Consider the following 25,567-nt stretch of genomic DNA (forward strand, 5'->3'; position numbering starts at 1 on the left):
CATAAATCAGATGAGAGACAATTGTAGATGCAGGTTTGAAGGTTAATATTGGTCAACATGTTAGAGTTAAGAGTCCTGATTTAGTTGGAAAGGGCTTTTTCATGCAGATCGAATTCACAGAATTTAAAAGAGGTTGCGAGCTATGGTGTCAAGGTGGTGGATTGTAGAGTGTGGAACCAAAGCAGAGTTTCTCAGTGTCAATATAGTCATGGGGAAGGTACAGTATGTGTTGACGGATGGATGAAAGAATGTAATGCTTTCTTAGATATGGGGAAGATGAGGATGGTGTACATCTTCCGGTTTTGGTGGCACAGGAACTGCTAGCTCAGTGCAATCTGATTCTCAGAGTTAAGAGTGAGCCTGCTAGTTTGATGCATTCAAGATTGTTGAGCTCAGTAGATATTATTATATGTTGTTGGGGAAACATGTTGGGCCTCATTCACACCTGCACTTTGCAGTACATTTTGATAGAACAAGCATGTTTGAATGTCAAGTATGGACTGTAGGGTACATTCTCATGAATGATGGAGCAACATTAAAAGATGTGTGACACTGAAGTAAAGACGTGGTCAAATCTGGTGCAGTTGATAAATTACTAAAACTTAAAAAAAAACAATGAATAATATTTGTAACCTATTGAATTAAAGTTTTTATTTATGCAGTTATTATCACCTGTTTTGAAAATTTATTATTTAACAGTATAACTAATTCATCTGTTTTGCTAAACCATTTAACTTCCACAGAGAACAACCCCTGAGTTGAGAAGACCTGGAAAGGTAGCTCAATTTTAGCAATGGCAAGTAGAGCATGCAGCGCGATGTCTTCAATTTTGTGCACAATGACTGCTATCTTTGTGGGTGAGTACTCTGCATCATCATCTAAATCTCGTTTCGGCCATTTTGCTTAAAGTCAAGATTATTTTGCTCATGGTACCATACAGGTCTTCACTATTCATGCACATGCTCCCTTAGGGCCTCATATACAAGCCCATTGTGCCACTGGTACGTCACTTTTTTTGATGCACTGGTAGCTCGATGGTCTTGCTCATATTTGCAAATATGGGCCCTTTCACACATTACTCTGCGTGAAAGGGTCATTCCATGGATAGTGCTTGAGGTGTACCCATACAACAGCCATGGAACATGACACATTCCCAGATTTAAAAAGTGTTGTAAGCCTGGGAATGCTTCAGAATCTGCAGATTTTTTTTTTGAAGAAGGGTCTCGGGGGCATAGATTAAAGACTGAAAACAACTCTGCTCCCCAATCAAAGTTAACACGACTAATGAAGAGATGCCTAGTCTAGCTAGAAAGGCATTGAAAACAACTAAATGCTACAGGGATGCAAAGATCCAGTTCAAATATTTGACCCAACACTTGGCTAGAATCAAGAGTCTATCGGCCCACCCTTACTGGCGGAACATCGCCATTTGGAGCTCAAGGAGGTGCAGGTCTAGGACCACAGTCCTGAGCCAATCTGGCCCTGCTGGGTACCTGACCTCATGCTCCTAAACGACTCGTGCCAAGGTGAAAGTTCAAACCGTATGTCCTCTGGTGTGGTGCAGTGCTAAGGTGTGTGAAAATTAAAAATGGCTACCTGGACAAAAATGTATATTTATTAGAAATTGTCCAAGTACCATATTAAAATAACCTGATAGTATGTGAAATAATGACTATCTCCTGGCTATAACTATTGAGGTCGACATGTTTCAGCCGCTACGGTAAACTGACCCGGCTTTCTTCAGGACCTAGATGTTTGTGTGATACACGCTACTGCAGGAAAAGTTTGTAACAAGTGAAAAACTATATATTTAAAGAATATTAAGGTAAAGTTGTGGCCTTCGCCACCCTACCCGACATGCAAAATGTGTATTTGCATATAAGAGCTGCCTCGTCTTTCCCAGAAGAAAAAAGTGTGGATCAACGGTATGCTCAAAATTACAAGAAAAGGAGTGCAACATAGTGTAGCATCAGATATTCACACACCGTGGTGCTGTTGTACACCACACAAAAAAACACAACCCAAAACGTAGTTAATTAAAAAACAGTCACTTTTATCATTTATGTAAAGACTGATTCTGCACTTATCCAGCTTTATGTGGGAGGAAGGCCTCACCTCACCCGGCTGACTGCTCGGAGAAGGAAGCCCCGCTCTGTTTACAGACAAAGTAAGACAATGAGCTAGCTCAGTGATGCCACTCTGTCTAAATACTTTGTACAACGTTAAACCATGTAAAAACCAAGATCAACAAACCCAAAAGTACTCTGCTCCAGATAGAGTTAAAAATACAGGAAGGCAGAAAAGCCCCATTTCTTACAGTTAGATCTTTCTTATAAGATGTAAAGTGGATCACTCTCCATACAAAATCCTCCTTACTTATTCATGAGATTAGTATACTGTAAAGGCAAGTAATTTGTCAAGAAAAGGCAGAGAAAAGGTAAGACACACCCTGCCAGTACCAGAGAGAAAAATGAAGGACAGAGGTTCCAGTATTAGTAAAAAACTTTGAGAGCGATCCTCTCCTCTTTACCTGTCCGTCGATGCTCCAAACTAGACAGCGAGCAGTCTGGGAGGTAGAGATTGGGAAGACCGACGCTGTTCATATAGTCTCCCTGATTGGCTGCAATCGCGCTAATTGATCGCAGCTGCTGATAGATAAAACATAGCCATGTTCAAAGCGGGCAGACTCTCTCGCGGGACGCTATGTGGTGCGCATGCGCAAATGAATGAATGAAGCGTCACCCTACCCCCAAGCACTCCCATCCGAGACACTACACACCGCGCAGACGCGCTAGAATGACTCGCGCACACTATGTCCTGTGTTCACTGTCCACCACTGAGGGGAAACGAATGTATGCTCGGGGCTTCAAGCTTGGGGGTAGCGAGACGCTTCATTCATTCATTTGCGCATGCGCACCACATAGCGTCCCGCGAGAGAGTCTGCCCGCTTTGAACATGGCTATGTTTTATCTATCAGCAGCTGCGATCAATTAGCGCTATTGCAGCCAATCAGGGCGACTATATGAACAGCGTCGGTCTCCCCAATCTCTACCTCCCAGACTGCTCGCAGTCTAGTTTGGAGCACCGACGGACAGGTAAAGAGGAGAGGATCGCTCTCAAAGTTTTTTACTAATACTGGAACCTCTGTCCTTCATTTTTCTCTCTGGTACTGGCAGGGTGGGTCTTACCTTTTCTCTGCGTTTTCTTGACAAATTACTTGCCTTTACAGTATACTAATCTCATGAATAAGTAAGGAGGATTTTGTATGGAGAGTGATCCACTTTGCATCTTATAAGAAAGATCAAACTGTAAGAAATGGGGCTTTTCTGCCTTCCTGTATTTTTTACTCTATCTGGAGCAGAGTACTTTTGGGTTTGTTGATCTTGATTTTTACATGGTTTAACGTTGTACAAAGTATTTAGACAGAGTGGCATCACTGAGCTAGCTCATTGTCTTACTTTGTCTGTAAACAGAGCGGGGCTTCTTTCTCCGAGCAGTCAGCCGGGTGAGGTGAGGCCTTCCTCCCACATAAAGCTGGGTAAGTGCAGAATCAGTCTTTACATAAATGATAAAAGTGACTGGTTTCTAATTAACTACGTTATGGGTTGTGTTTTTTTGTGTGGTGCACAACAGCACCACGGCGTGTGAATATCTGATGCTACACTATGTTCCACTCCTTTTCTTGTAAATTTGAGCATACACTTTTTTCTTCTAGGAAAGACGAGGCAGCTCTTATATGCAAATACACATTTTGCATGTCGGGTAGGGTGGCAAAGGCCACAACTTTACCTTAATATTCTTTAAATATATAGTTTTTCACTTGTTACAAACTTTTCCGGCAGTAGCGTGTATCACACAAACATCTAGGTCCTGAAGAAAGCCGGGTCAGTTTACCGTAGCGGCTGAAACATGTCGACCTCAATAGTTATAGCCAGGAGATAGTCATTATTTCACATACTATCAGGTTATTTTAATATGGTACTTGGACAATTTCTAATAAATATACATTTTTGTCCAGGTAGCTATTTTTAATTTTCACACACCTTAGCACTGCACCACACCAGAGGACATACGGTTTGACCTTTCACCTTGGCACGAGTCGTTTAGGAGCATGAGGTCAGGTACCCAGCAGGGCCAGATTGGCTCAGGACTGTGGTCCTAGACCTGCACCTCCTTGAGCTCCAAATGACGATGTTCTGCCAGTAAGGGTGGGCCAATGGACTCTTGATTCTAGCCAAGTGTTGGGTCAAATATTTGAACTGGATCTTTGCATCCCTGTAGAATTTAGTTGTTTTCAATGCTTCAGAATCTTCTGCCTCCCAGGGAGAGCATGCTGCGCTGCTGTGCGTCTAAATATGGTAAAAGAGGCCCTTAGTGTTTTTTCAGAGATGTAAAGGAGGTATTTAAGTACTCAGCCTCATGTGCACAAACACTTTAAGACACTCCCATCAAAGAAGGCCATTGTTAATGTTATGTTCTTTTTTTAGAAAACATATTGTCAAAAAAGTCAGCATGAATTGAAACAATCTATTTTTTGTTAAATATTTCCCTTTTTTGCTTTTGAATCCCATAAAGCTAGGTGGCTGTGGCACTCGTTCCGCCATTATTGATGGTTACTGTCTTTTGTATAAAAAATTAGGTTGCTCTTTGTTGCTGCAACCCAGGATTTAGCTGTAAGAAGCATTCAAGTGTATAGTTACTTGTGATTTTGATATAAAACGTGTTTTTCATACCAAAGATATTTCTTCTACTTAATACTTAAAACACATTATGAAGACAGCCGTACCAGAGACTTAAGAGCTGTTTTATAACAATCCTAATAACTTTTTCATATATAGCTTAATTTCTACAATTTCTATGTGACACAAATGACAGATATTACTATTAGCAAATGTAAAAATAAAATTCCTTTAGTGGCATTCTTCTGACCTTGAATGGATGAAAGGCTGAGTTCTTAAAGTTTAAACTTGGGCCATACAGATCACCCATATCTCAGCGGTAAGTTTTTAAGTCACTGAACCAACCTACTGCGTATGATGTACGTAAGTGGTCTCAATATATATTCATCAGTGGCGGTTCCTCCGCAAAGGCGGAGCAGCGTTGCCCACTGCACACAAAGGAGAAATAATATGACAATAACTTATTGTTATTGTCAATTTATTTTTCCGATTGCATACAGTCAGTGGCCTGTGTGGGGCCGGTGGGGGGGGGGCTGGCCAGAGCAGGGGAGGAGTGGTTTGCACTCCCAAAGTGCGCATGAACTGTTTGGGCAGCCCACTTGGACCTACCAAACAGTTCATGCGCTGAGTGCATGTTCCTACCAGGCTGCATTACACAGCCTGGTCAGAAACATGTACAGGCTTCCTGTTCGAGTCTGAGAACCAAACCACTGCACTCAGACCAATCACAACGCTGCTGGGAGCCTGAGTGACGGGTGCTTCCTGCTGCTGCTGCCAGCCAGGACTGGAGAACGGAAGATGACGAGGACGTAGGAGACGTGGCGGCCGGCCAGCCGCTCTAAGGTAAGTGCTTTTTTTTGGATTAATCTTCCACCCGCCCCACCACCCCCATCCGGTAGCAGCCAAGACTGATATTCATATCTTTGCATACATTTATTAGGTCTACGAACGGTATTCTAAAGCATACAGATGTTCTGATCATGAAACATCGCAGTTCTGTTTGAAAAATAATCTAAAATTATTATTACCAGATCTTGTAAATCATTTATGATCCCTGATAAGCTCATTGAATCTGTTATTGTCAAAATGGCACCTGCTATCACAGTTCAACAAAAGCCAGGATCATGTAACTTATATCACATTTATCCCTGTGCAGTCCTCCGGGATCATGTAACATATCACATTTGACCCTGTACAGTGCTCCTCTGCCTTTAGCTGGATTCACTCTTTACAAAAACTACATACATTCATACATACATACACACATAAATAGACTGAATTCCTTAAATAGAGTGCATCTGAATCTGAATATTAAACATACACAGGTCTAATGTGCACAGCTCATTGTGTGTGCTTTCAACACTACACGTGGTCATGAAATCTTCTTTTAACACGTTTTTCAACCTTCACATTCTACAATGACAAGCTCTCTCATAAGTGATTCCACAAATCTTTGCAGAGGAGTTCCCAGCTAGTACAGGGAAGGAGCTCCTTCCATCATTTCTTGCCACCACTTTTTACAGATAGCCACTCATTTTCTCTCACTCCCTGGAGATAGCTCAGTTTCTATCTTACTCTTATGACTCATTCTAGAGCAAGTTCTATGGTTTTGTAAGTAAAGTTAGGCGAAGATTTTGCCAAAGGGATAGTGACTTCGACTTTGAAAATGGAGAACTAGGGGGCATATTATCAAGGGGGTTTATCTCCGCTTTTTGGCTTTAAAAGCCAAGAAAGCAGAGATAAAATTATCTCCCTATTACCTAGCTGTCGCTAACACTAGTTAGCAACAGCTAGTAGGAGATAGCGACCATCTTGGGCCCCACTTTGCATGTCAGTGATATTTATCACTAATGACATGCAAAGTTGGCGTGCCAAGATGTTAGCGACTGAAAACAGTCGCTAACATCGCTATCTCCTATTACCAACTTTTGGAGATATTCGCGAATATCTCCAAAAGCTAACACCTGCCCTGAGCAGTTCTTAGCCATGTTATCCAATGGGAGGTGGATAACATGGCTAAGAGCATTAGCTCGGTAATGCATGAATATCGCTGACTTTTCAGCGATATTCATTCATTTGCGGCGATTTTTATCGCATTTGCGATAAACCTTGGTAATACCAAGGTTTATTTGCGGTAAAAATCGCCGCAGCTCAGCGGTAAATTTTTGTCTCTAACAGTAATATGCCCCTCGGTTTGAATTCTCGGCTCGGTTCATTAGCCTGTGGTTCGAGGCAAACCCCTAATTCTCTCAGTGCTTAAAAGAAAAAACACAACAGCCGAAAAATAAATGTGTAACTAATCCGGTTCTGTTGTAAAGCTTTCTAAAGCCCTCGGGTGAAGGCGGTTTGCCTATATAAAATAAACTACTCCTGAGAAGAGGTGAACTATAGCATATGCGTCTGGTTTCATAAAATACATTTCCTCTGGCGTCAAATCTTTTACTCTTACTAATAGAATTAAGTTTATTGATGCTTTTGAGCTTTTGATGTATGCTTTATTCGACCCATTACAATTCACCAAATTATTAAACAGCACATGATTTCTTGACAAACAATCTTAGTGCCGCTCTCTTAGTATAGTAAAATGTCGAGGTTGTAATAAAGAAACTAGGACGATTTCATTATGTGACCAGTAGAAACTAAATATTTGCTTGATTGGAGATGGCAGCTAAACTATTGCTAGAGGGTTATTATTTGTGAAGCAGGAAAATGTTCTTGTTTGAAATGTCACATCACATTTTAATTTCTCTTCAAGGAACATGTCACTGTTTATATTTTTAGATAACGGTGTCTTTTTTTCTGGTACTGCCAATATCCTAGAGCAATGACTTAAATGTCTTCATACAGTCTCTAGATTAAAAGAATTTGTGAATCTACATACCGATTCGTGTACAACTGCCTGCATGTCCATAAATAAATCTACATTTGAGACCATTTTTGAGGATTAGCATTGCACTCTTATTTTTTGGAAAAAGCAGGAAAACACAAGAGCTTGTGTTTTTTCATTCACCTATGACTAGGATAGTTCTAGCCGAAGACGCTGCTTAAATTGCATGCACTTGTTAACGGGAGGATTTGGCCGCAAGACAGAGAAAGCTTGCGGGAGGATGGCATTGTCTTGTTCACAGAACAACAAAGTTATATTTAATTTTACGAGAGAAATTGGTAGTGTGGTTGGTGCCGCAGCACATGTCCAAAAGTTGTGCTATAATGGCCAGAACTAAGGGGCATATCATCAACAACCGGCGATAATTATCGCTAAGGCCACTTAGTGCTAGGATAATTATCACCGGCCATCTCTTGTTTTTATCGCGGAGATAGCGCGCTATCAGCAACGCTTACATCCAGAGTGATAAAAATACCCGAGTTAGCTGCCAAATGTACAGTTATCGCTGGGATTCCAGCGATAATCGCACCACGTTTGGCGCTACGTTGTTGATAGGTCATGGCATACTTAACCCTGATATCCACCTTCCATTGGCTATCATGGCTAAGTCAAAGTAAAAGCAGGTGTAAGGAAAGTAGTGATAACAGCGTTTAGCGATACTTTTCTTATCGCTATGCTTGTTAGCGTGCCGATCGATAATTGGAGAAATGTCGGTTAGCGACATTTCTCCAGTTATTTTCGAAAGGAACGCCCACTTTGAATCTCTTTAGAGATGCAAAGAGAGGCGTAGTGAAAAAGGGTGCTAACATCCGATTTAGCATGTTAGCACCCTGTTGTTGATAGGGCGATACTTTTATCTCCGCTTTTTTGGCTTTTAAAGCCAAAAAAGCTGAGATAAAGCCCTTGCTGATATTCCCCTGAGGGAGAACAAAATATTATGATCCCGTTGCAAAGTTGTTTCTTAATGTCTATAGTTCTGCCTCATTAGTCACTATTATCTTTTTTGGATTCTACATGGACAAGATAAGAGAAGATGTAGCTTAACGTTAATAAGTGAGGATTGTTGAACCAGGTTCAAGTCCAGGCCTCAGCTCAATATCCCGCCATCGTGGGCAGATTACTTAACCTCCTGTGCTTCAAAAAACAAGTGGGCCGGATTTATCATTCTTTCGCGCATTGTAATGCAGGAAGACACCTTGTTGTGCTGCGCTGTGTGAAAGGGAGAGAGCAGGAATGGGCCATGTATATCAAGATATGGTGCATTCCTGCTCTCTGCCTACACCGGTGTCACAATCTGTTGCATAGTGTCAATGCTAGCACCCCTGTGCCATGTTGCAAGGGTGCCTACATTGCAAGCAGGATGGTTTTGTGCAGGAAGGAGCTCCTTCCTGCACAAAACAACTCTCTAAGCCTTTTTCTAAGTGTGCTGCAAAGTGCAGCACACTTAGAAAGAGGAAACAATGAGGAAAATTAACGAAATTTGGCATTTGGAGACAATTTCTTTGTTGGGGAGCCACGTACACTGCTTGGTACCACAAGTTCCATCAACCCTTTCTGTCACTATAATCAGAAATGCACTATATCAGAACAGTGCTATATAAGAGTGCCACAGCCTCACTGCCTCGGCCATTTGGAGCTGATTTCTTGTTACAGAAGGCGATGATGCCACTGGAAACCACAAATCCCATCTTGCCTTGATGCCTTGCTGCCACCATCATCAGAATGGCGTATATGAGCGGGTCACAGCTCCACCGCTTTGGTGGCATTTGGAGCAAATGTCTTATTGGGGGAGCCACTGACGCCACTGGGAACTACAAGTCCCATCATCCTTGCTGCCACCATCAGAACTGCGCTATATATACACACTCCACAGGCCCCTTTGGCTTTTAATTTATACATAAAGGGGCTGTGACTTTTCCTTCATTAATTCTTATGGTTTGCTCTGGCCCCATACCATCCAGGCCTGTGATTGACTGGAGTGGCACTTGCAAATTGAGCTTAAGACTCTCTGTGCATGTTGGCTTGCCCTCAACATATCATCATGGAAGTTATGGAGAAGCATAAAGCATCTGATCTTGTCCAGGGTGCTGCAGTGCATTGTAGGGCATCTAGACAGACCAAGAATTCTATTCTCCATGAGTTCGATCTCTTAACAGAAGAGGTCGAATCCATTATAGGCACAGATACTGCGCCTCAAGTAGGCCCTGTCATCAATTCCAAGAAAGTCGTACAAACTCTCCCACAGTGCTTCAATAGAAAGAGAGTTAGCAAACACCTCACAGGGCCTCCCCTTTACCACCTGCTGAAGATTTAACTTGTACCAATGAGCATGATATACCTGAGCCTACGTGTATCCCTCCATCTGTAGTCACCCAACTTTTTAGTAACTGTTTTCTCCCACTACTAGAGCTGACAGGGAAGAAAGTATCTCTTGAGGCTCCTAGTAAGTCTACTGTTACCAATGCTCCACCTGCTTCTTTCCCCTGCAATATTGCAAACTACAAACTACAGATTAAAGAGTTGAGGACAGAGGTGGGGGAACTAAAGCTATTGATAACCAAATTAACCAGTATGATAAATCAACTACTTGTGAGCAACGATGCTAAAACCCCTAGAGCTCAAGAAGTGCTAGATAACCAGGAAGCTAGACCTTTAGAGCAAACTTCTAGATCAACCTGGGGACAACACACATTAGGAACACTGAAAGAACCATGTGCAAGATGAGGCACAGGCTTAGCATGGGGGCCCCTGGGATCGGAGCCCCCTAGACCATCCAAACCACCTAGAAACGTAGGCATTTTCCACCAATCAAACCTAGCTAATGAAAATATAACAGCTGGTCAACCAAGTAATACCTATTTCCTTGAACATCTACGTATGAATAGCTATTCGACTACATCCAAGACCAGTGACAGGTGCTCTGTAACTTCCAGGTCGATCTTTATGTTCATTTGCTGAAACTACCCTCTCATATAACATATGAAAGGGAGGATTCTTTAAAAAATAAAGCCAGACATTGGATAAGGTATGTGATGGGATGTCGTTCAATTATCGGAGAAGACATCTTCAGAGCTAAAAGATATCCTAAAAAAAATCAGAACCTTGGTAGTATTGAGCTAACTCTGAGAGACAGGAAGAATGGTGAAAGTTGGTGGCTGTCGACATCAGGTCTTGTTCCTCACATAACTCAAAAATTCAGTAAAAATATCAGTGGCCAGGTGATAGGTTGTCCAGTGTATTCGTAACATCACAGGTCTTGCAAGTGGCTTTTCCCCCTTGAGTAAAGTAGATTGACTGTGCCTTTAAAGAGTTAATCCATTAACATTGTTCTTACTTTCAACAATACCTAATACGTAGCACGACTATGGAACTTTAAAGTAACCTCCCACTCGAAGTTGGCCTTGCTGAGTCTAACTCTAACTTAGATCCTAGTCTGCCTGCTGATTTTGTTAAGGCATGTCATCCTACTGTTTTTTAACCATTGCATTCCAGGGGATGTTTTTATATACGACAAAGAATTTGGTCAAAATATATCCTTGTCCTAGCTAATGCTATTGCAAAGAGGCCACCAATCTTGGATATGTGGAAAGGTGCTGAAGTGATATAAATCTATCAAAAGGGTGACAGGAATATACCTTGAAATTACAGACTAATTAGTCTAAAAGATTGCATCCAAAAGCTCTTCTCTCGCCTACGTTTGACCAAAATACAGGACTGGATAGATGATAATGATATACTAACACCTTGCCAAACTGGTTTGTGATAGAAAACCAATACCATTGACCAGGTCTTTTGATTTTTACTTATGTTTTGGAAAAAAGTGCTTATTGGCAGAGTCAATTTGTGTGTTGTCTTTGTCGATCTTAATCTTTTTTTGACCTCCTGCTTTGCTAAAAGTTATGGCATGTACTCTGTGATATGGGAATGCCCCCTATCATTTTTTCACTAGTTATTCAGCTGCACGAGGCTAACTATGCCAACATTTTATTGGGCACGTATGGTCAGCTCACTGATCTGATCCCTGTTTAGAAGAGAGTTTGACAGGGCTGCTTCTTAGCCCCAAAACTGTTTTTCTTATATCTCAATGATATAGTGCACTTTCTCTCTCAGCACCCCAGTGATGCCCCTCGCTTGCTAACGTGAAGACATCTATTCTCCTCTTTGCTGGTGATATCTTATTGATCTCCTAAACCCCTAGTGGGCTTCAGAAATTGTTGAACTGCTTTGATGAGTTTTGTTGCATTCCCGGTTTGGAGATCAATACAGAGAAGACTAAATATATGACATTTAAGACTAAATATATGACTATAAGGGGAGGTTAGCCTTAGATGAAGCAACCCTTGAAATTGTGGATTCATTAGACTATCTTGGTATAAAGCTGATGGCTGCCATGCCATGAAAGCAAAATGTTAAAAAAATGGCTGTGATAAACAACTTGTAGGTGTTATCCTCATAGAGCTCCACTCATCATATAGCAAACCTATTGCACCTGCGCTACAGATCTACAAAGCAAAAGCTATGGGCTCCAATCCCTCAGCCGGGTCTAGTGGCTTAGTGGACTAGTGTGTCGACTGTAGAGGCCTGTGCTTGACCTCTTGGTCACAGGCTTAAATCCCGGGGAGCCACTGAACCGTTCAGCCTTCTGAGCTTGATCAAAATGAGTAGCATTGAGTTGGGTAACAATTGACTTCTGCTGTTCAGTGCCAAGATACCATTCTGGTGTAGAAATACACATGCTATGAATATGTTGTATTTATGGTGCAAAACTTTGAGGTTTTTCTAACATCAATGAGATGGTTAGGTCAGAGAATAGGTTTCTGAGAAATATACCACCTTATACTTGATATGGTTAGGAAAGTGTCTGAAAATAAAGCTAGGCTGCCCCAACCCTTGTTATGGAGAAGAATATGGTTCACTCCTGAGCCTATCCATTATGCAGTAGCTTTATAGGAAATGATTAAAGTAGATGATGCCGCTCACTGTTTGAAGATCGTGGTCACTGGAGGACGCCTTAACAGAGAACGAGTCTTTTGAATTGCTGACCGACTGGAGGGCAGAACCTGTGCCTGAGTTGTTCCCGGGCTGGACACTGTGGTGACTGTATTTGCGGGACTGCGAGGACCAGCGTGCCTAGCGGCCCCTCAACTGCCGCAGCTGGTCCTCTTCCCGCCCCTACCGCCTGCAGCTTTAATACCTTTTGCGGCCCGCTCCGCAGGTGCCGCTCACTGTTTGAAGATCGTGGTCACTGGAGGACGCCTTAACAGAGAACGAGTCTTTTGAATTGCTGACCGACTGGAGGGCAGAGCCTGTGCCTGAGTTGTTCCCAGGCTGGACACTGTGGTGACTGTATTTGCGGGACTGTGAGGACCAGCGTGCCTAGCGGCCCCTCAACTGCCGCAGCTGGTCCTCTTTCCGCCCCTGCCTCCTCCTTCTACTTTAGAACCCCCGTTTCCGCGTTCGCGGGACGCGCGCAGGACTTTGCCCGGGCCAAGTGCGGGCCTGTTTTAGCCCGTTATAGAAAAGACTAGACCGGTCCGGGCCATCCCTCTTGGCTGCTGTATTGGGTTACCTACTACTTAAACACTTGGGGTAAGACGGGACTGGTGTTTATGTGTGGACATTGCTACAGTTTAACTGCATCATGGCGGGGAGAGAAACTAGGAGCAAAGCCGTAACCTCGGCTGCTCATACAGTCGGCGCTATGGAAAATTTTATTGTAAGAGTGAGCTCCCTCCTGTCGCATGAAATTACCACCCTGGAAAGAAGAAACTCCCAGGGAATTGAGAATGCCAAAAGATCTTCTCTTAGGCATATAGCTAATGCCCTAACTCCTAATAGACAGGCAGTGCCTTTAGATGTTAATGTGATAAATGGTACCCCGACAAACCAGGGGAGGGTTGATGCTTTACTAAGGGACCCTATCCCGAATATTGCTGCCAGTCCTGAGCTGACTTCAATTCCAACCACAAATGCCGCTATACCAGTCGATGATAATGATAGATCACCCAATAAGCAGCCCCCAGGACACAGGGAGGGTGCAATTCCTAAAAGGAAGCGTGGGCCACATGCATTCGGGGGTAAAAAAGTGAAGGTTCCCAAACATCGCAACCTTCCAGAGAATAACATGGTTGAAATTGACAGAGAGCCCACACCTAAAGTTAGTAGCCCCCAGCCCACTATTGCGGCTCAAACCCAGCCTGCCTTATTAGCTAGCTCAATGACAGCCTGTGGTATCCAGGGGGCGGGTGGGGATGCACTAGACTATAACAACTTGGTTAGTATGCTGAAATCTTTACTTTATCCCCTAGAGCTAGCACTAATGAAAGCTAGACTAGCAAAGATAGAACAGGCAACATGGGCTCCTGCAGACTACCTTAAGATAGTCAATCCCCAGCAGGGGCAGTTGGTAAATAATTTCAAGGCTGCTACAGCACCGGGCTCAGCCCATACATTAGTTACCCCTCTTCCACCCCCGAACACTACACCATCAATCACTCAGCCCCCTCCCCCTGCTAATCATCCCCTAAATCCTGCCTTGGGCTTAAGTGAGCTAGGATACCGCATTTTTTAAAAATGTGACTGTCACCTATTCTGTGTTTTTAAATACACGTGAAAACTTGCTCACCTTACTGCACGATATCTGTGACTCCCGCGCAGCGGATTTTATTGCTGACACGGGCTGAACAAAGCTGTGTTAGGCCTTTCCTTGCCGTCCTCGGCAACAAGCAGGGACACGCCCCCTTTGACGAGGCCACGCCCACCAAAGCACACTATTTAGGCGCCGCTGATTGCAAGCGACCCTAACTATACTCGTGTCTCCTGAGGCGGAAGCCGGGAGCTAGGATACCGCATTTTTTTAAAAATTTGACTGTCACCTATTCTGTGTTTTTAAATACACGTGAAAACTTGCTCACCTTACTGCACGATATCTGTGACTCCCGCGCAGCGGATTTTATCACTGACACGGGCTGAACAAAGCTGTGTTAGGCTTTTCCTCGCCGTCCTCGGCAACAAGCAGGGACACGCCCCTTTTGACGAGGCCACGCCCACCAAAGCACACTATTTAGGCGCCGCTGATTGCAAGCGACCCTAACTATACTCGTGTCTCCTGAGGCGGAAGCCGGGAGCTAGGATACCGCATTTTTTAAAAATTTGACTGTCACCTATTCTGTGTTTTTAAATACACGTGAAAACTTGCTCACCTTACTGCACGATATCTGTGACTCCCGCGCAGCGGATTTTATCGCTGACACGGGCTGAACAAAGCTGTGTTAGGCTTTTCCTCGCCGTCCTCGGCAACAAGCAGGGACACGCCCCCTTTGACGAGGCCACGCCCTCTGCAGACGTCACCTCCCCCCTATAAGTATGTGCCACTTCCGGACGCACAGCGGACGGGCGCAGCGGGCACGCCGTCAGCGAGCCGAAGGCGCGCCAAAGGCAAGCCCGTCTGGGCCCGTCCGGGACCAGACGGCCTTAGGCCTAGATACTATGCCCGACGCTCTAAGGCACTTAACCTACACCCAAGACACGCTTCGAGCTTGGAACACGAATAAACATCCCCAGTGTAAATATATCCTCAAGGAAGACACCCCTTTCTCTGGATGCAACCTCTGCAACCCAACAGAGGAAACGGAACACAGCCAAGCACTTCGACTCGGCCTTCTGAACTGCAGGTCTCTGGTAAAACATGCGCACGAGATAAATATCCTCGTACAGAATTCCATGCTGGACATACTGTTCCTGACAGAGACATGGATAACACCAAACAGTGACTTCGACATGGTCAATGCAGTCACACCAGGCTATCAAATATGCTCTGTGAATAGACCAGTCGGCAGAGGCGGCGGGCTAGCAATACTTCACAAAGACTACTTCACTTGCAGAATCGACAGTGGTACTGTCAAAGACTGTGAAAACTGCAACTTCACCTTCCAGATCTCGCCAACAGTCTCACTGTCGGGACTACTAGTGTACCGACCGCCAGGCTCACTAGGGGAATTCCCGGGTACCTTGATGGACCACATCACACTAAAAACTATTACTGCCTCCAACTTTCTCCTCCTAGGAGATCTGAATCTGCATTTCCTGGACCCCGCGGATAACACCGCAGCTAACCTACTAGCAGACCTTGCATCAGTAGACCTACACCTACTGAACTCAAAAGCTACCCATGAGAAAGGCCAGCTCTTGGACCCGATCTTTACTAATATTAGGAACCTCAAAACTCAAGATCCCACCCCCCTCCCATGGACAGACCACTTATTGGTCCCCATGTATTGGCACCGCCAAACCACCCTGGCTTTGACACAGAAAACCAGGACACTCGGGAGACGGTGGCACAAGCTGATTCCAGAGGAATGGGAAGCCAAGCTAAGAGAATCCACCGCACCTCTCTCCTCGGATCCCAACACGGCGGACAGAGAATTCAACGGCTGGCTCACCCACTCTCTAGACAGCCTTGTTCCACTAACCAGCACCTTTAAACACATCAAAAAGATCAACCCAGCTCCATGGTACACACCTTCCCTGAACGCAATAAGGAAGGAGTGCAAAAGGACAGAACGCATTTGGAGGAAAGATAGGTCGATGAAGGAAAAAGACGCTTTTCAGACATCCATGAAAGCGTACAAACTAGCACTTCGGAAGGCCAAAAGTGCCTTTTACGAGGAAAAAATAAAGAATTCCTCCTGCTCAGCCAAGGAGACCTTCCTCATCCTTAAAGAGCTTCTCCACGTCCCCGATCCCCCACAAAAACCTATGGACCCCAAAGCAGCGGAGGAAAAGTGTGTCAATCTAGCCAACTTTTTTGACGAAAAAATTAAAAAAATACTGACCTCCCTCCCAACTGCTAAACCAGACACCACTGGAAAAACTCAGGACCTACCTCCCCTACAAAGGAACTCCTCCGCAAATCCCGACACACCCCAGCTGGCGCTATTCGGCCCGGTCGCCACGGAGGAAGTTGCAGCAACATTTGCATCAATCAAGAGTGGCGCCCCCAGTGACCCAGTACCCATAAGATTTCTCAAAGACATAATCCAGACCATAGTTCCCCCGCTAACCGCCCTAATCAACACCTCTTTAGCCCAAGGTGAAGTCCCTTCGAGTTGGAAGGAGGCGGTCGTGAAAGGGCTTCTTAAGAAACCATCACTAGACCCTGAGGACCTATCAAATTATAGGCCAATCTCCCTCCTCCCCTGGATTGGTAAGGTCGCAGAGAAACTGGTAAACAAAAGACTGTCGCTATTCCTGGAAACTAGCCATCTCCTCAAGAACTCCCAGACGGGTTTTCGACCAGGTCAGGGCACTGACACCGCCCTCCTGGCAGCGGTGGAAAAGACCAGAGAAATCCTCGATTCAGGAGGATCAGTGGCAGTGGTCCTCCTGGATCTGAGCGCGGCATTCGACACTGTCAGCCACCAGGTCCTCACCAAACGCCTAGAAAACATCGGAGTGAGAGACACAGCGCTGAAATGGCTCTCGTCCTTTCTTTACCAACGCTCTTTCCAAGTCTGGGAATGTGAAGGCCGCTCCCCAGCCATCCCCCTCCGGTGTGGTGTGCCACAGGGCTCATCACTTAGCCCCACGTTATTCAACGTGTACATGGCCCCACTGGAGGAGTTGGTTTCACCATTTGGAGTTTCCATCATCAGTTATGCTGACGACACTCAGTTGGTGGTAACTCTCTCTCACCCTAAGCTAGAGCCTTCCAATCTCCATGACTGCCTTGCCAATATACATCAATGGATGAACTACTCAGCACTGAAATTAAATGGGTCAAAAACAGAGATCCTCCTCCTAGGCCAAAAATCACTGACTCTACCCCCAAACATCTGGCCCGTCGTATGGGTGAAACCCCTACCCCTAAGACGGAAGTCAAAAGTCTAGGAGTATGGTTAGAGAAAGATCTCACCTTCAGGACGCAGGCAAGGAAAACAGCCGGCATCTGTTACGGCGTACTAAGATCATGTAGAAAGGTGCTCCCTCTACTCCCTTTCCAGTCCCGACTTCTGCTGATCCAAGGCCTAATTACGTCCAGGCTGGACTACAGCAACGCCATGTATTTAGGAGCCCCGGAAACCACTCTCCAAATACTACAAAAAACCCAGAATGCTGCTGCCCGGATGCTCACGAACACCCCAGCCAGAACGTCAGCTAAACCCGCATTAAAAGAACTACACTGGCTTCCGATCAGGGAAAGAGTGAGATTCAAGGCCCTATGCCTGGCCCACAAAGTACTTCACAATGCAGGCCCACCAATTCTCAACAACTGGATCACACCCTACAGACCGGCAAGAGCGCTTAGATCGGACCATGAAAATCTTATTGTGGTTTCCAAGGTGAAAAAGGCCCGCACAGGAGGCCGCAGCTTCTCAGTCCACACAGCAAAACAATGGAATGCGCTCCCCCTGAAACTTAGATCAGAACCCAACCTCCTCCGCTTCAGGAAATCCCTTAAAACCTTTCTCTTCCCGTAAACTACTTGGACCCCCGGACCTTTAACCATCAGGACCACGAGGTTTAGCGCTGGGATACTCTTGGGTGACTACGCGCTCTATAAAAACCTAAAATAAAAAATAAAATAAAAAAATAAGTAAGAACCTGGAGAAAGAGGGACAAAAAGCTTGGGAAAGTAAAAGCCTGGGTAACAACAAGCGAGTAGTACATTTACCCCCAGAAGCAGCACCATTTGTGGTTGTCCTAAGCAGAGTCCCTGAGCTTGACGGTTCTTATAACGAATCATTCATATCTTTAAAAAATAAAGTTTTAATCTGGTTTAATAAATTTAGACCTCTTCCCCCTGGGATTACGATTGAAATTATGCTGGTCAGAAGGGTTCCCTGGGTGGGTACTACAAAGAAAAATACGATTGGTGATTGTGTCCTTATAAACTTCCAGAACCCCAGGACAGTGGCTCATATCTGTAACTGGCTACTGGCTAACCCAGACACCGCTATACAAACCTTGCCGCTATCCGCCTTCTATCCCGATACACTTGAGCGGTTTGGGGGGGGTGGATGAGCGCTGGTCCTGGGTAGCTCCCAGAGGACCACGTAGAGAGGACTGGCACAGGCCTTCAATCAGAGGGCCTTGCATGGACGTCTGGATCAAGCCCTATCCCTGTGACCTGTATAACTCTTTTTTGCATCCCAACTGGTTTAGCTGTCTGGACATGGTCGATTGATATTATAGCAGGCAAGGGGTAGGCCAGCAATCCACTGTCCTTGCCCCAGCCAGCAGAAGTGCACACCCTAAGGCGCCCACTAATGCCCTGAGTGGAGATAGATCTAGAGGAATTAACCCCGAACCGCCTAGTCAAACAGGGGTATTGGATTGTGCCTTTATCAGTAATAGTGAGGGTACCAATTACCCAAGTGGACTAACTAGCCCAACTACAGCCCAGGCGCTACCAGCTCTGGGTGTAACTGGGGTAAAGAACAACAGCCAAAGAGAAAATGGTGAACAAGGCCCTCTGTCTATTGTTTCCTGGAATTTGGCAGGGATATTAAACAAACTTGGCTCGCCTGACTGGGGGTCATTTATTGACACACAAGATGTCTGTCTATTTCAGGAAACTTGGGCTAGGGAGGATTACAGGCGCACTGGTGTTGCCACATTTTCAATCCCGGCAAAATGGGGGGGAAGGGACGCCCGTCGGGTGGACTACTCATCTGGGTGGGCTCACACTTAGGATGCTATGCAAGGACCCTCGAGACAAACTCTGAGGATATCCAATGTGTAGTATTAGAATGGCCAAACGCGGTTAAACTAGCACTGGTCGATGTATATTCTAGACCACTGGGCGTAACTAATGTCTCAGGAACAATTGAGGGTTAATCCCTCTTTCTGGGTACTATCCCGCAAGGCATCTCATATGTGGTAGGGGGTGACTTTAACTGTCAATTTGAGCCGCTACCATCCTTTCTGGAGGGTGCTCCCATGGAGGAGGACGATTAATGGGATATACCACCTGTGGGGGCCCCACCAGTGAAGTCCTGGCGCCTTTGGCTACCCAAATCATGGCTCTGACTCTCAATAATTCTATAAGGGCCTGTAATGGGCTGGTCAGTGGGGATATACCCCAAAAACCCACTTTTAATAAACCTGGGCAGGAGTCACGCTTGGATTACATTCTCGTGGAGATGCGTGACTGGGCTAAGGTCAGGAGTTTCAAGGTAATCTTACGAGATGAAAGCAACCACAACGCGCTGATCTTGAAACTCTCGGTGTCCGGTATTACTTTTGACAACCAGATGGCCAATGCCTCCCCAGACCCTAGAGTGATCCTATCTAACGATAGACGCAGAGTCAGATGGGCTAAAGTTATAGGGAACCCCGAAGTTATCTCTCGGCTCTACGCTATGATAGTTCCGGTGCTACAAAGAGTTGAAGAACTTACTTTACTATCCCCGTCTGCGGAGAATTATAATAAACTCGGGGACCTTCATTCGGAGCTTACTAGCGCTCTAGCGGAGGTACTGAACCCACGAGCAATGAAAAAGAAAGGTAAGGCGTTGAAAGCCTCATGGTACAATATAGCCTGTAGGAAGGCCAAAGCTGATCTCCTTGAGGCCATGAAGCAAAGGGGTAACACAGCGCTGAGTAGGGTTAAGAGGAATGAGTACAAACACCTAATCCAAAATGCCAAGATTGAGTGGGACAACGAAAATTGGACTGAAATGGTGGGTGCCCTTAATTCCAGAGATGCCCGGAAATTTTGGCAGATTGTTAAAACCGGCTCTGCGGATCCAATACCAGCAGTAGAAACTAGCAGTAGAAGCTAATATTGCTTCTAGTGTCTGGGAGGTTCACTTCCACACCCTATATGCACATGCAAGTATAGACCATGTTGAGGACATAGGTAATCTAGTGGCAGACCCTATCCCTCTAGCGGACCAGGATTGGCGCCGCTATTTCCAAACTGGCAGCGGAGAAAGCCCCAGGTTTGGACAAACTCCCAGGAGATTTGTTCAAACACGAACCACCTGTTAGGGCCCCATACTTACAGGTCCTATTTAATTCAATTCTAGGCGGGATGGAGGTCCCTAGTACTTGGCTGGGGGCAGAGATTGTACCCAATTTTAAGAAGGGTTCTCCTCTGCTCCCAGCCAACTACAGGCCTATTAGCCTCATTGATGTCCCACAAAAGGTCTTTGCGAGGCTGATTTTGGACCGCCTATTAGTGTGGATGCTTGATCATTCAGTCCTGAGCCCTTATCAAGCAGGGTTCAGGAAAAAACTTTCTACCATAGACCAAATCTTCCGCCTGGCCCTTATATATTGGAAAACATTAAAGTTGGAGGGTGGCAGCCTCTATACCGTTTTCGTAGATCTGCGGGCGGCTTTTGATCTCGTAACCCGTAGAAAACTCTGGTCTGTCCTTTCAAATATGGGGGTACCGCACCACCTTTTAAACATAGTTGTCCGACTACATACGGATAACTATGCACAGGATAGATGTGGCCGGGATGGTTATCTATCGAACAGCTTCCCCGTTGACAGGGGGTAAGACAGGGCTGTGTTTTGGCACCGACCCTGTTCTGCCTCTATGTCAACGGGGTAATTGCCCATCTAAATGGGGTAGAGGATAGTGATGCCCCCAGACCTCCTGGCAGCAGGGTGCCGGCGATTATGTTCGCGGACGACGCCCTGCTAATCTCCAAATCTCCCTTAGGGATTCAACGAGTCCTTAATGGATTCCAGGCATTCTGTGAAGGGCATGGCCTTGAGATTAACACTCTCAAGACCAAATACATGATCTTCAACCCCCCCAAAAAAACACGCCCTAACCCATGTATTGGTGCAAATTGGTTGGAAAGGGTTCGAACTTTCGAATACTTAGGGGTCACTCTAAATGAGAACATGTCTTGGGGTCACCACCAAACAAAATCTCAACTTAAATTGGCCCAACTGGCGGGAGGAGTTATCAGCCTTATAAATAAAAACAAATCCAGTATCAAGGCGATCGGTTCCCCATTAGAGATATATAGAGTGCAGGCCAGGGGAGCGGTTATGTACGGAGGTGAACTCTGGGGCCACATGTCCAAACGTGAGATGGTGGCAACTGAGAATAAATTTATGAGGCAGCTCCTATCACTTCCCCCTAGTACCCCCTTGCTGCCGATAAGGCTTGATCTGGGACTGAGGCGACTCGATGAAGATCTGGGTGCCAGGCCCCTAACATTTTGGCGCAGGGTCTGGACCACACCAGAGCTAGTGAATTATAGGTCCGACTGCAGGAAATCCTGACTTACCCGAATGTGGGGAAAATCCCCTGGTTCCAATACATAAAAAATTAGCTTGGGCGCCTGGGATTAGATACTTTGTGGTCTGACCCCGCGACAGCTTGCCCTACAGTCTCTAGAGAGCAATTGCTTTCACTGTACCATGAAAGTAAAATCGCGGCACATAGACAAGGCTCACAGTCTGGTATTCTGACTGATTCTTTCTTAAAGACTAAGGATATTTATAAGCTGGAGGAAATCTTAGATATCATATTTCCAACTACTACCAGGAAATTGTACCTACAGTGGAGGTACGGAAGTCTACCAATCCGAGCCTACACTAGTAAATGGACCGAGCCTTCCCTGAGTCACTGCCCTGGCTGTAATTATGAGCAGGAAACAGAGCTGCATATATTGTTCTGTTGCCGAACTTATGTGCAGGCAAGGAGGCACTGGATCGTACCGGCCTGTAAAAACCTGGGTTTCACCCATTGTTTGCAGGCATATAGGGTTCTCAAAACTGAGCTTTCTGGTATGATCGTGTTTGCCGTAGCTAAATATTTGGAAACTTTTTGGCAGAAGAGAAGACGTTTACTATCTAGGGCTGTAGAATAAATGTTAAATAAAAAAATATATATATTAACATGTAATCAACATTTTAATAATGTTATCCTTTTTATGGACTAACTAAAACTGTACATACGATGATATGTATCAAGGAATCATGCTGCTGTTTCTAAGACCTCTGATTAATTGTCCATGATGTATCTCATTGTTTTATTTGTTTAAAGGTGTGTTTTTATCTTTTATGGGAAATGCTGCCGAAATAAAAAATGTTGATGATGATGAGATAGATTTGTTAAAATCTCCTGGCTTTTCAAACATCAAACAGCTGCTGACCTCTTTGGGTATGAGAGAGCTTTGGAAGATCCCGCTCCTAAACCCAATCCCCTCAAAAGAGCTCTCAAAAGAGCACTATAGGTCTTGGACAATGTTGAATGATTCATAAAATGCAACTAATGAGACATTGAGCATATATATTATATATTCACTGAAAAAACCATAGGTTTCACACCAGTTATAGTTACCTGGAAATTTTAGTTGGCATAAAACCATTGAAATTCCCACGTTATAGTTAGTTGGACTCACTATAACTTGCGCGTGCAATGCACTGCTGATGACATCACATATTACATCACTCATGACATGGTCAGTGACATCACTCATGACATCACTTATGACACCATCCAGTGAATGTGTGTCTTTCTGTAAAATAAATATGTTTTATATATGTATATGTAAAGGTCAATGGAAGAATAAATGTTTAAATACGTGTCTTAATGGATGTTTTTTTTTTTAAATGATTGGTTAACTGGCTTATTAAGTGTATCATAGTGAATACATATATTAGCGAGTATTGTTTCAATATTTAAATGTTTGTATCAGTGTTTCACTTTGTGTATAAGTGAGTGCATGGGTTGGTGAGTAGCTACATGTGTGTTTCTATGGCTTATTAGATTTTTTTTTAGTATCAGTATAAATGTCTGTATGATTTGGTGAGGGTGTTACTTAGCACACAGATGCATCAATGACTGACTCACTGTTTGTATGTGTTTTGAAAACAGCATATGTGCCGGACTGTATGGGTGAGTGAGTGTGTATATGTATGTGTTAGTAAGTAAATGACTGTCTTACTAGTGTCTTTATCAGTAACTACATATGTTTTAATCTAGTTGTAGGCATGGGTGAGGGGCTGTGGACGCTCTCTATGCTGGGAACAGGAGCAGCAACAGTAACAGGCAGTATACTTCTTTAGACTTGGTTTTATTTTTATGGTACGTCTGGTTCTGAAAGTCAGTCTCTCCCTGGCAAACTCCAGCTTATCCGTGATGATGGTGTTCTGTGAGCGGGGTGTCTTCAGGGGCCGTCTTCCCTGGTGCAGCGTCTCCGGAACCCAAGGGGAAAAGAAGACCGACAGAGGGAGGCCGTTAGTCACTTGTCTGATACTGACCTACTCCCAACGGGACCCAGTGATTGTGAGGGAGCACCGGTGATATGTACACTTCCACACGTGTTTGTGCTCAGGCCAGGGAGGAGTGATGTGAGGAACAGAGGTAAAGGGAAGGGAGGGGTAGTGGGTATCGGGTAGTGGGTATCGGGAGGTACACAGGAAAGGCACGCACAGGGGATTCTACTCTATGTACACGGGGCACTCTTTCTCCCCACCCAGGTCGCCCAACGCCGCCGTACCTGAGAAAGCCACACTCCTCCCTCGGGACTGTGGCACGGCGGATCACAGGGTTGTTGGCCTCCTGGCTCGCCTCCGCTCTCGGTTCTTCCGTCTTCTCCGCCGTCACCTTGCCTCGTCTTCCGATTCTCTTCGCCTTCTCTGCACCTCAGTCCCTCGGTGATGTCACACGCCGCGTACAGGGCCTCCCCCTCTTTCTTCCATCCAGGTACTTCTACGTCAGCTGGAGGCGGGGTCTCTCTAAAGTCATCGTACGCCCACTTAAAGGAGCCGGTGTTAGATTCCTCGCCCGGTTCTTGTTGTGTTTCCCAGTCATCTCTCGATGTTCCAGTCTGTAGGGAAGGAGGGGAGTTATGATCAGGGATCCACCAGTCTTCCCTGCCTCCCGTCCCGACCCCGTTACACTAGTATATGTGAGTATTGTTAACGGATGTATAGGTGTCTCACTACATATGATGAGTGAGTATATGTAAGACTGACTATATAGAACTGTTGGTGAATGAGTGGATGTGTATGTAAATGGTGGAATTACTGAGTTGGTTGTTTAAGTGGTATAGGTATCTCCACTTTTTTGAAAATGTTAGTTTCTATTTTTTAATATTTGTTTCAAGGGTTACTTTACAGTGAAAGGAGGTCAGTCTCTCTGTCACAAGGATGGTGTCATCAGTGATGTCATGAGTGATGTCACTGACCATGTCATGAGTGATGTAATATGTGATGTCATCAGCAGTGCATTGCACGCGCAAGTTATAGTGAGTCCAACTAACTATAAGGTGGGAATTTCAATGGTTTTATGCCAGTAAAATTTCCAGGTAACTATAACTGGGGTGAAACCTATGGTTTTTTCAGTGAATTTAATAGGGTTTTTAAATGCTAATTCCTAACTATAACTGGTGTGAAACCTATGGTTTTTTCAGGGAATTTCAAAGGTTTTTTTAATGCTAATTCCTAACTAAAAGTCTCACTTTATAAGTAAGACTTTTACCGCTCTAGTTGTTGTTTAGAACACTCTGGTACATACTATCATTGGGCTATAGTTGAACTACATCTGGCTGATATTTGGGCTACATTTATATTTTTTTGTCTCTGGTGGCCATCTTTGGGCTACATTGGGCTACATTGGGCTACATTGGGCTACATTTGGGCTACATTTGGGCTCTAACTTATATAAAGCCCAAATATAGGCCAATATATATTTTGTAAAAGTTAATTTTCTTAAAAACAACTGGAGCATACATCTTGAGACATAGCTATTAGTCCTTCGAATTTTAAATTTTTTAAAAAAAAATATTTGTTTTTTTTTGTCTTGGAGCGCTTCCGGTGCGCGCCCCGGTGAGCGCCTCGGAAAGCGTACTATTTTGAAGCGCCCCGGTGCGCGAACCGGGAAGCGTCCCGTTAGCGCCAATGTCACGATCGAAAACAACATCGTGACGCGTCGCGTAAGCGTGACGTATCGCGTAGTCGCGTGATGCGTCTTATGACGCGCTGCGTAAACGCACCCGAAAGCGCTCCGAGAAGCGGCCCGGAG

This window comes from Lissotriton vulgaris, chromosome 11, assembly GCF_964263255.1.
Source record: "Lissotriton vulgaris chromosome 11, aLisVul1.2, whole genome shotgun sequence".
Taxonomy (NCBI): domain Eukaryota; kingdom Metazoa; phylum Chordata; class Amphibia; order Caudata; family Salamandridae; genus Lissotriton; species Lissotriton vulgaris.